The sequence below is a fragment of the Oncorhynchus mykiss genome, chromosome 2, assembly GCF_013265735.2.
Source record: "Oncorhynchus mykiss isolate Arlee chromosome 2, USDA_OmykA_1.1, whole genome shotgun sequence".
Lineage (NCBI taxonomy): Eukaryota > Metazoa > Chordata > Actinopteri > Salmoniformes > Salmonidae > Oncorhynchus > Oncorhynchus mykiss.
In genome coordinates, this window is record NC_048566.1 from 71,252,586 (window position 1) to 71,265,133 (window position 12,548).

General features: G+C 39.6%; 1 long non-coding RNA gene across 2 annotated transcripts; it reads left to right on the forward strand.

Annotated features, from left to right (window-relative positions):
- Positions 1 to 2,762: 2,762 nt before the first annotated feature.
- On the forward strand, positions 2,763 to 10,240 carry LOC110495472. 2 transcript variants are annotated; one of them, XR_005037746.1, is made up of 4 exons: positions 2,763 to 2,882; positions 3,260 to 3,473; positions 7,633 to 7,682; positions 9,539 to 10,240. It is a non-coding gene; the product is annotated as an uncharacterized LOC110495472 (long non-coding RNA). The 2 variants fall into 2 exon arrangements; XR_005037747.1 differs by lacking the exon at positions 7,633 to 7,682.
- The last annotated feature ends 2,308 nt before the right edge of the window (positions 10,241 to 12,548 follow it).

Here is a 12,548-nt window from a genome sequence, read left to right on the forward strand (position 1 = left end):
TCTCCATTGTCCCCTCTTGTAGTGTTCAGTGGACGAACTTGCATTTTCTCTGTATTTTTATTATTCTACTCCTGAGTAGAGATAGCAATTCAAACTCTTGTTGTTAAAGCTCCAGCAATTGCAATTCAAAAAGAGACATACTTGCTAATGTGGCTAAAACGTAGTCGTAAATCATCAGACTAGCCTGACACATATCTAGCATTTGTAAACAGGTATATAACACTGGATCCGGAAGTTCAAATGTCGTCGCTAGCTAGTTAAAAAGAGTGCCTCGGCCCCTCTTGCTCTGTAAGCAACTCTGGCTCCCCAAGCCCCTAGTGGATATACACTATACAAGGCAGACTTCCTCTCTGGGTGTGATGCAACAAAAACAGTCCGCTGCCCCCCAAAAACGACTTTGCCCACGTGCATCAGCACTTTTTCTCTTGTTATGTCAGTCACTGACAGTGACTCAATTAGCGGAGTCAGCTACAGTATGAAATGTTCTTTAGGATTTAGACCATCACTGTCAATACTTATCTGCATCCAAATGTGAATAGCACAGTAGCAGCCATACACATTAGGCCCCGTCTTTGCTAATAACCATAGGGATAGACTGCCACAGTTAAAGAAGGAATCCTACCCCCCCCTCCTCACCTCGCCCTCATATTTTCGGTCTATGATTTTCAGAATGCAGTTGGATTATGTTCTCCTGTGGTTAATTTCTCTCTTTGAAGTACTTAAACAGGTCAGTCTACATCTCCATATCAAAGCATTATGAAATTAGCCATTTTCCTTCTCTCTTATTTCGTTGAACATACAGAGACAGAGAGAGAGAGAGAGAGAGAGAGAGAGAGAGAGTTGCCTGCAGTGATATGCCATTGTCAGCCAACACAGAGCTCCTTTCTAACAGGAGTAACAGTGCAACAGGGAGAATCAGCAGCATTCTACTGAAGCGAAGAATGAGATCACTGGGCTTTTTGAGCAAGGTCAACGCCGAGGCAAGGCGAGGCACACCATGTTTAAAATTCAGTCCTCTCCCCACCGCTGAGCACTTGAAACACACAGTGCCATTCCACGAAACCTACTAGCCATTATGTAAAGAGACGCAGGGCTTTAAGTAAATACGTAATCTTAATGAATGCAGGGATCTCGGGGGGTAGGGGGAACCCAAGTCAAGCAGGGCAGGGTCAGAAACACAGAGGGAATAATCCTGTGAGTCAACAAGACGTCTGTTAGCTCCCTACCATCACAACCTGCAGAAACATTTACAGTGAGTAAAAACCTGGAGTCCCCAGCCTTTGAAATGCTTAATCTACACACCAATAAAGTGTGGGACTGCAGCCAAATGCTCAGTTGCTGTACACAACATACACTTGAAAACCAAATCAGTCTCTTTGAGTGCAGTTTACGGCATGGTCACCACCAAAGAAAAGGATTCAAGGAGTTTGGTACCACAACTAATCAACTAAATAGAAATTAAAATAAGAAATCACAAGACTCTGATTATCCCATATGCAACTTGACATGAGTACAATGACATTTATCCATATGTGACCCGTACTCTGAACTATGCATCTTTGACATATCTGTTATGCTGTACTGCATGTACACTATATCCGGTTCAGGACTTCCTCTTTGTCTCATGAACGCTGACCTTCATCATTGGCCCCAACTCATCCTGGATGCATAAACTTAAAACAAAAGGACAGCCATTAGATGACATGTCGCACAATCTTGGGGTCTTGTTCTGGCCCCGTGCCTGCTGGCTGTGTCCTTTGCTTTGCCCAGTTTGCTCTGTGAGACTGCCAGGACATTGAGCCTGACACATCAGAACTGCTGCTCTCTTGGTGCCCTCTTTCATTCCCACTATCACAGAGTTAAAGCCTGCAGAGACGGAGCTGTCCAGAGACTGAGCCCTGCTGGGTTTGACTGGGCCAAGATCCCATCAAGCCTGGAGGAGAGGGTCATCCTCTTCCCCGACTTCAACTTGCTATGATCTCTGAACCGATTCTAAAAAGGCCCCTGACTTGATTCGAGCAGACAGTCCCCTTTGAAAGCTCCCTTTGGTTTGGCTTCTGTAGCCTGAAAAGGGAAGTGCAGGGTCAGGCTACACACAAGCAGGAAAAAGCTAAACCAAAGAGAGAAAAAAATACAGCTGATAGCCATGCTCCAGGTGCAGATGGCCCACTGTTTTATGTATGATCTCAATGGATCATTGGAGACTGGAGGCATATAATATAGAAGGATTATGCAAAAACATGGTCATCCAAAGTTCTAATAATCATTTACAAAGGTCATTTCCATGACAAGGAATGTTCACTGGTTTGCCAAGACATTTGGGTCTCTATACAGCTAAAAATAAGCCTTACTGAGAGGCAAGGAGTAAATTGAAAATCTTCCCAAAAACGTATACTGTATCTGTAGTTCTTACATTCTGTAGTTCTAGGTATCTTAATCTAAATTCTGATGACATATTCTATTTACATGATTAGAACTATTATACAATTAACATAAAACACGTATTTCAGTTGTTATAATTTGTGGTAATACAGTATATACTGTATGTATTAGAGCATTTTCAGTGTGTGTGCCTCCTATTATATACCTAGTAATACTTTATGCGAGCAAATTCATGATGTGATCAAAGCAGACACTGGCCCCAAGGACTCAGGCTACTGCAACCCTGAAAACCAGCCAGGGTGAGAGGTCAGAGGACTGGAAGCAAAGATCCAAGTCCCATCCCATTGTGTGACACGCCTCCTTCACCATTCGCCCCCAGAGGCTTAGTGTCAGTGTTAACACTTCAAACACTCAATATCTCCACAAAACACAAAGGACACACAACTGCTTGCCATTGTCATCGTTTCTTCTAGAAAAAGAGATATGGATCCCTCCCAAAGGTCAGAGTGTGTTGAAGTTTCCATGATTAAGTCATGCTTTGTTGTTTGACTTTTCCCAGTTTAAATCTTTACTTTTGGGAGAAAATTGTGTCGTTGGCTCAACCTTGTGGAATAAAATGTAATCAATCTAAAGCTCTATATGGTAAATGTTAGTGCCTAATGATAACTGCATTTTAAGAATATACCATATTTCGGGGAGATGACTTCAAATGTCAAGCTATTTTGTTAAATCCTGGATTTTATTCCAGAGTTGAAAGACCATACTGTGATACCTATACTGGGCACCAATATGTCCATCAATAAAACAGAAACACTGAAATATGTCTGTTTCACTTTACCAAGTAAAATAATCACACGTGTTGTTTCCTTGTCTGCAGTGTGACTTAACACACCTATGGCATCATGTGCGACATCACAGCCACTGCTGGAGGCTAATCTCCAACCACTGGGATCTGATTTTCAGCAGTATTGACAGTTCAAGAATCAATCTGTGCCAGCTTCCTCTACTGAACCTGATGCCGCTCTCTTACTACGCATGTGACTGAGCTGTACGACTCAGTTTCCCTGTGCTGTGTGCCTGCTTCTGAGAGGGTGAGAAAACTCCTTATTTTATGAGTCACTGATTACGGTCTGCACTCTGATGTCGGCGCTGTTACTATTCTTTCCTCACACAAAACTATAAGGCCACCCTTATTTTCACTGCATTTTTACATCTCCTCCCTCTTTTTTTCTACAACTAACAACAACTACGAGTTGTTAATAAATATATAATTGCATGGTCAAAGAGTGTGTTTTCACGCAGCATGAAACCTCTCGGTTTCTGCACCATGTAGAAGAGCTGCAGGCACTCTCTTGCGGGAAGGTCTCATTTTCAGCCTCCTGCCGTGCAATATTCAGTCTAGTCTGAAATCATTTGGGACTCATTTTAGGGTTTAGGACTTATCAAGCATGCTGATAATAATGGATAGCAAAGCTACAAATGAAACACAGCTTTTCACGTGGAGGGTTTTAGTGGCAGGCAACATTCAGGGCGCAGAGGTCCTGAATCCAAGCTCAGGGTGTCACATAACACCAGAAAACTGGTTTATGGCACAGATTGCACCCAGCGCTCACAAATAGTACACTGAGATGCAATATAATTCCAAATATCATTCAGTAAATTGCTTTTGAGTTAAGACAGAAAAGTAGTGTCATGTGTTAGTGTATAAGATATTAATATATTTTTATGGAGAATGACAATTTTGTTATTTGCTTTTACGTCTATATAGTTCATCACCTTAAATTTGAAAATAATAAATAATTCTGATGAGTTGGGTGATTGATATGAAATCGTATGTATTATTTTTCCATTTGTATAATCAGTCTGAATGCATCTCAAGTTGAGCTAATCCTGAAAAGAAAAAAATATATATATCAAGGACAAGGATGCACCTTCAACTGCATACTGTAGAAACGAAGAGCAGAATAATGTTACTATGGAAGGCTTTGGTGAAAGGATTCAAGGACTTAACAATTCCACATCCTCTCAGCCTGTCCTTCATCTCTAATAATCAAGCTTGGCCACAGAATATTCCTCTGGATGGGAAGAAAAAGCATGTCGCCTGTTCTCCTCTCACTCATCTTAAAGACTGCCAGTCTGGGGTCTTCCTCTTGAAGTCTTCTGTCACTTTTATGACTTCAAATGCTAGGCAAAGCCTTTTTTAACAGACCGGCGTGTCTTTAAAGGCAGATATCTTTTCTGTGCTACATTAGCATGAGATAAAGGGTAGCCCATCTATTGCAACGGAAACCCGGAGAAGCCTAGACCACAGACACTGTGAACTCGTTTGTTGCTTGTGCACAAAAGGGCACCAATGCAGACCAACCAGTTGTGGCAGTGGAGGATATGGAACAACAAATCATGCACCTTGTATGGAAACAGATGTTTAATCTAAAGACAATTCAACTGTGACAGAATTATGTTAGAGCAAACAATGGCTTATATAAAGTGGAAACTACCAATTTACTAGAACATAAATGTGTAAATGGTTACAAAATGAGGATATGTTTTAAGTCCAACCAATTGTCAAAATTAAATTTCAGGAGTAATACTATTTTCAGGACACATAAAACTTTCATGAAAAGCAGACTATATTTAATTCATACATGTACAGCATTACCTAATGAGATAGTTCCTTCACAATTCCATATGGGGAGAGAAACCATTGAGTGTTTGCAGTCTTTCTCTGTTCTCTGTAGTTAGGTGCTAGCATAGGGAGGTGCTTGCGAGCATTTTATGGCAGGCTGCTCCAGAGAGCAGGAGGCAGGCTCTCTCCCTCCCTTGCAGTGCAGGAGGCCACCTAGCCACACACAATTACACCCAGAGCAAGGCAGCAGCCTAACCCGTACTCTGTCATGGGCCAGGCCTCAGTTAGATCTCAGCATGCATGCTCAATGATCTGTTATTAATTAATCAATCAAAACTAACCAAGGTAAACCTTGCTTTTTAAACAGGTCAGAACACACACTGTTCCACATTGGGGGTTTTGCACTCATAAAATACTGCACTCTGCTCACAGAGGATCCTTTTCTGAAGATAAGAGTGGATTCAAACAAGGCTTCTGTGAAATACTAGGATACTATGAAAATATGGCTGCTGTGCTGATACTTTATATAAAGTGTATGTTATTTCAACACACACACACACACACACACACACACACACACACACACACACACACACACACACACACACACACACCACACGAGCTATGTGAATAACAAAGGGTCAGGTGAAAAATTGGATAGATTACAATGTGAATATGGCCTATATCACCAAACGAAAATATATGCATGAATTTAAATATTATGAATGAGTGTTGACAATTTGTTGACATGTTGGGTTAAGACATATAAGAAGTTTGGGCTTACCTATAAACTGTCATGCATACCTTTAATAACTTGTATTTCAATTATAAATTGCACATTACATTTTATTTTATGTTTGTATAACACTTTTAAGAATGTAGTAGGCTACTCTGGTTAGTGTCAAGTTATGTAGCAATCCATTGTAGCCTTCATCAAATGTGCAATATAAAACAAGAAAATAGGTAATATTAGGCTACTTACGTTGATGCTTGCGAGGCTGCAGAACTATATCCTCCCCCTGAATGTTTTTTGAAACTACAATAATATTATTTAGGCCTTCAAAAGTAAATCCACCGAACATAAAAAACATAAACCTGAACCATAATATCCCAGTAGTCTTACTGAGTAGGCAATAATGTTTCCGTTTTTTGACTATAAATCAATTTGCAGATCATTAAAGTCATTATTGACAACACGGAAAAATGTCCAGAATCATCAGCGCCGAACAGTAGGAAATCATGTTGATGGACCTGACTGTACATTCATGTCCACTGAGCGGCGCCGTTGTCCGCATTTTTAAATTAGACATGCGCGTGAAGGAGAGTTGGAAGCTTGAATCCTTCCTTTAGCAAATGCACGGTGTCATTTATGTGTTAAACAGTTGAACAATGATCGGGAGAGTGAACAACAGTTATTTAAAATGAAACTACAGGTAGGTGAAACCCACATACCATGCTTATGTCGAGTATACAAATTAAGCATTGCATACAAGACTTTATAAACAAGAAATGCATGATTCATCAAGGCACTGTACAAATTTTTTTTAAACATGGTGTAATTGTGGAGATAACTCTGTGTATGAGTTGTTAGCGATTCATACACCTACCTACCTCCGACACAGTCAAACAGTAAGTCAATGCACCAATACACACAACACATTGCAATCTGTTGTTTTCAAATAGTGGGTAATTAATTTTTCCTACTGTCTGTTCTGGGGTGGCCTTAACACAGTCCAGATTCAGCCGTAGGCCTATAAGACCGACACACTGTAATGTGAAGCTGATTAGAATTACTATTATAGTGTACTTTACAGCTTTTATGGCCTAGTTTATAAAGTATATTCAGCATCATCAATGTAGTCACAGATGTCTTGTAAGATATAATGTGTTGATAGACCCTCACAGGACAATATGATATGGTGATCAACAAAGCAAATGTCTCCTCACTTCAATCTATATTACTATAATGTTTTTCTCTCTCTCCATCTCACACATAGACTTCACTCTTTAGTAATGTTAATTACCTGCAAATCAGTTTCACAAGTTTGAAACATGAGACAAGCCGAGAAACAATAACACTACTTTCTACAAATTACATAGCTGGTGAAGGATTAGCATTGGACCACATAATCGTCCCCAGCCATATTATAGAAACAATGGTCAGGATTTCACACTTTGAATAAGTTCCCAGACTGAAACTCCTTTGCACTTGCAATACTTCACCCAGTATACCAATAAGATAGCCCCTTATCAAGGTTTGATAGCTGAAAGAAAGCAAAGCAGGTTTAAAGCCCAAGCCCGTTGGGATGTATCCCGGGATGGGACCCTAACAGATGGGAAGTACTGTAAGAGACGAGTCTAAGGTCAATCTGAGTTCAGTGATGAAGCCGTGGGCACCGCTCTTAGCAGTGTTTTTAAAGTTGACTTAACAAAGCAGATTGTATGGTCAGACAAAACTCAAGACCATATTGCAGCATTTTTTCATGCTTCCATTGTCTAGTTTGCTACAGGCTGTATTGCTGCCTGACACCAAATGGTCCAATAAAATTGTGATCATTATGTTTGTCTGTCCATTTTTATTGCTAACCTTGATTTGAATGTTTCTCGGCTGATCCGTTCAACAGCGGGCGATGAGGAGGTTGAAGCTGTCTAAACATGTGCAGCCATACTGCAGGTAATTCATTGGTCAAGTCAATAAATGAACTTTATCTTTACATCTATGAGTGTACTTAACTGTGGAGTAGCTGTTGTTTGTGCTATTGGACCATACATAGAGTGCATATTTGGCCATTAGTTAACACTTCATAGAGTCTGTTTTGATAGGGTGTTGTTAAGACTTGTGGGACTCCTCTTGGTCCAGTCGCAGTACTTTTTTCCTGGATGCTGTAAAAACACTTGCTGTGGTTTGGTAAATTAACAGAGAGCCCCCTAATGGAGTAATTACACAGAGCCAAACATCTATTTTTCACCTGTGCTCTGCCATTACTCTCCGTCCCCCATCCACTCCATTGGAAGTCACTTACTCTCCTTACAGTGAGTTATCATTGACTGCCATTTAGGCGTTCTGGAGCAATTTGTCTTACTGAGGCTGGGGCCGGCCTCATTGCAGTGAACAATCATTCTCCACCAATATATAAAACATTCATAGGAAAAAAAGGAGAAGAAATACAGCACAAACAGATAGTGGAGAGTGGCTAATAGATACTAGGAAAGAGACAGACAAGAAAAATAATGTAGTCGATTAAAGGGAGAGGTAAATGCCGGTACCTTGGCGGTACAAATGTATAGAGGCTCTGCCATAGGACAAATCTGCCTTCCGGAACTCCAGCTCTATCCGTGAAATGTGGGGGCTACGGTTGTTGAATTTAATATCAATAAACACTTGATACTACATAGCTACTTTTCTAATCATAAATCACACATCAGAATATATATAAAAAAAATATATACACTCATTTACTCTCATTTTAATATAGTTGTATTCTCTTTTGAGATAGTCACAGAACATTTTTCATGAGACTGTAGTGAGGTTTTTGACAAGATATAGACAAGGTTTCAGTAATCCAGACTTCTTATATAATGGATGTACTATTCTAGCCTCTGACAGATGTAGTGTCTGTTTTCATTTCTTCTTGACACTTATTTTATCGAGTAAAGATATTGATTGGCTCAAGGGTCCACTCCTCTAGTTTTCCATGTCTAGATCAGTTGTCGACTTAAAGGTAAGGAGGGGAAGTTGCGGACACCATGGTCCTGAGAGCACTGGAGAAGTGCTCACTTTGAATCAACCAGATAAGACCTGTGTCAACCGTGTTGTACAGTAGTAGTCACAATAGTACCAGCGGTATCATGATGTGGGTAGGAATAGGCTATTTCTCACATACTGTATGAATGGATATTGGCTTTCTTTTAAAACACAGACCATTAAGTTACATGCTATTGATAGCTTTGCTTTGTAAATACCTCTGTTAGTTTAGCTTAGTAACGAAGCATTATTGCTAAAATTATAGACGCACATTGTGCTTTTTGTGGATTGTAAAACATACTGTATAACTTCTTGAATATCTTTTTTTTTTTGCAAGTGGGTATTGTGGTTATTCAAGCAGCATACTGTACTATTGACTGTCTTTTTTGTGGTGGGGAGTCTCAAATTCAATCCAGACCATCAATTTTACCTTGGACCTGAACGGTAAGAATTATTACCTGCCTGAGAAATCAATCAACTTAAGACTTCCCATCAAGTTACTCAGCTTCTTGCCACATAAGTTGAACTAACTATAGCTAACAATCAGACTCAACATTCAACACAATATGTTCTGTGAACGTCTCCGGAAAGTTACAGCCTAAACGTTTGACATGGTAGGCAAGAGATGTCGCAGCTTTATGCATAGCCTGTCTGACATGTGTATCCCATTCAACCCGGCTGCATTCCCCTGAAGGGTTAGTAGTGTGCATAACTGTTTTGTTAGATTACTCACTCTCACTGCTTAATAACACAATGACAAATAACCATTCTTTTTTTTCTTGCAGTGATAATCCGGACAATTTAAACATTTCTTACAAGCAGAAGTGAAACCATTAATCCTGTGAGATTCTTCTGATAAGTGGTGACTGTGAAGTAATGGCCATGTCGCCTAGAAAAATAAAAAATATGTGGACAATTAAAACAAGATGGACATTATCTGGCAAGTCCCTACTCCCCTTTTCTTTAGCAGTATTGTAATTGATCTGTCCCTTTGTTACTAAACTGAATATTGAGTCCTGGCTTTTTGTTCATTATCTGTGGATTTTAACATGGTGCACATTTGTCAAGATGGAAAATCATGTAAAAAAAGGAAACCAGTGATTATTTTCTTCACATATACAAATGCTGTTCTGAAGAAAAGTCAATTCTCATGTCCCCTGCTAAAGTTTCTGGCTATAATGTGTTGACCTTTCCAGGCACCCCTGTTGTTTAGTTATTTGAAAGTACTTTGACAAGCTGCAGTATATGACAGGAGTATGTTGTATCTGGAATTAAGTCCATTCACATTTGATTGTCCTTAAAAACTCTGTCAAACTTTTGCTCTGGGAGTTTGCTTTGCCCTAGAAAATCAATGTGACATGTTTGGGCCGGGGGGGTAATAATCTGGTTCCCTGACCATAGTGAACACCCTAATTTCTGTGGCTTGGCAAAGTTTTAGTGATTTAGTGTGTTGAATTATGGTAATTAAAGGTTGAATTATAAAAGTTTGACATTTTCACCCTCAATTGTGTGAGCAAAAAGTGTATGGAATCATATATAAACTTTTAAGTTGATATTTTTAATTGCAAAGTACATTATATTAATTTCCTCCTACGTACAACAAAAGGTGAAGTGGCATCACAATTATAGTTGAAATATGTAGTCCTTCAAAACATTTGATATTATTTCACTCTGCTATGTTGACTTTAACATTATATGTGCCTCTGTTACTAACTGTAATCAGTTGTTGATATTGCTGTCCCTGAGTGTTTTATGTCATTGACAGTCAGATAATTAGGTATCATCTATGCTTCAATAACAATATAAAAATCCATTATAATGGATGGTTTTAATTAATGCCATATTTGATTATTAGCTCATTTAAATGTTTATATTATGGCACATATGCTAATATGTGATAGAAAGAGCAGGAATGAATTGTATTACCCTTAGTGCATAGCTGTTTTTAATTGTATGATTCCTTAACTGTGTATGAAAGGAAAGGGGTTATTTCTGTGATTTATCCATCTGAGATAATGTTAGCAAGACTTTGATATTGCATTAAGATTGGGGAGAAGGTCATATATGAAGATGCCAAAACCAACACCAGGGCAACTTGCCCATCTGAAAGGACATATATTTTCACATGGAGGTCTTGGGAATGAAAGAACAGTGGGAGGTTTAATTTAGAGATGGTCAATACAACAACATTCAGATGGGCCATCCTCTGATCTCATAAGAATATTCTCTCCAAAGAACCTCAAACTATCCAATTTAGATGAAATCCACATGTAGTTCATATTGACCATTCCATATTGAACCTGGAACGTTGTATTCTACATGCCAAATAGAGAATATTTTGGCAGAATCCCCGTGCCTGGCATGTGATATTCTGCATTATTTTGGCCGTAATTCTGTTTAGATCAAAGGAATTCAAGGGGCCTAAGTTTCAAATCCCCCAAAGCCCATTTTGGCTACTCTTTATTTAGCTCATTGGCATTCTGACACCATGCTTCTGAGACTTTGAACCCTCAAAGTTTGGAAAAGCTGAATCGCTTCTTTAAACACATCAGTGGGCCAGATTAAAGAATATCACTAAGCATCTTAAGGTTTTAGTGCAGTGTGGCGGCATGGTTTGGGCTTCTGGGGCCATTTACCGCCATATACTGTATTAACAATGGCTGAGAAAACAGGCCGAGGGGGGTGGAGAAAACTTCCCTCATGCTAAATTGAGTTTGGGTAACATTAAGTAGAGTAGAAAGAATGATACTGAAGAGCTGGAGTAAAGGTCAAAAAGAGTCAGTTGGATACCTCAGTGTTGTTTCAATGTTTTAGCTAAACTTATTTGTTCATTTTAAGTTTAAAATAAGTTAATTTCTAGGTTTTAAACATGTACTGGCTTATACCGGTTTATACGTTACTATAACACAACTTTGTCACAGAAACAGAGGCAGAAATTCAATGAAATGGTAATGAAAATGATTTTTAATTGGCCACCTCCCTCTATCAGGTACAGTATATCTCCAAATAAGTCAACACATTCACACACCTTAACAATTTGCCACATGTGAGTACCAGCTGCTTTAACCACGTTGGTATTGTACCTTTCCATCCAGAATTAAGTCCAAGCTATTCATTTACCTAAACAGATAGATCAACCTGTAGAAGTGTATGTGAAACAAAAGTAGTTTCTAATAAGTGGGATTTTGGTCATGTGCAAAGATTCCTCATCACAGACTCTTACACCCCTCAATCTTATCAGCCCTAATGATTAAGATTTGGCACCTTGGACCACATTGTCTTCATTTTGGAAATATTTCAGCTGCATTTCTGCCACTCTGAAGGGAGATGAAGATAAAGGAGAAGAAGGGTAAAAACACACCCTGTTGTGTGAATCCTAGAGAAGGCCTTGAACCCTGCCATTCATCCCTTTCACTTCATCAGCTGAGTCTAATTGCCAGAGAGGACAGGAGACCCCAGGCCCCATTGTTCCTCCTCCTCTTTGGAGCCTGAAAAGTGAAAGGGCCGCTTTTGATCTTTTTTCTGATTTTTTTCTCTTTTCTGTCATCCCCTGCTATCCTTTCCCTCAGAGTGACACACTCCTTTCAAACTGTGCCCCCTTCTCCATCCACGCAAAATAATTATCATGCTCCGCTTCATCAAATAATGGTGGCGATAGGAGGTCACGGCGGGGAGGGCCAGAGGTCTAGAGGAGTGGCACTAGGACGTGGTAGAGCTCCCAGCTCATCTTAGAGGCATGCTCCTTAGCTCGGGGTACCTTTTATGTACCTTGACCCCGCTTTTCCTTTGCCTGTC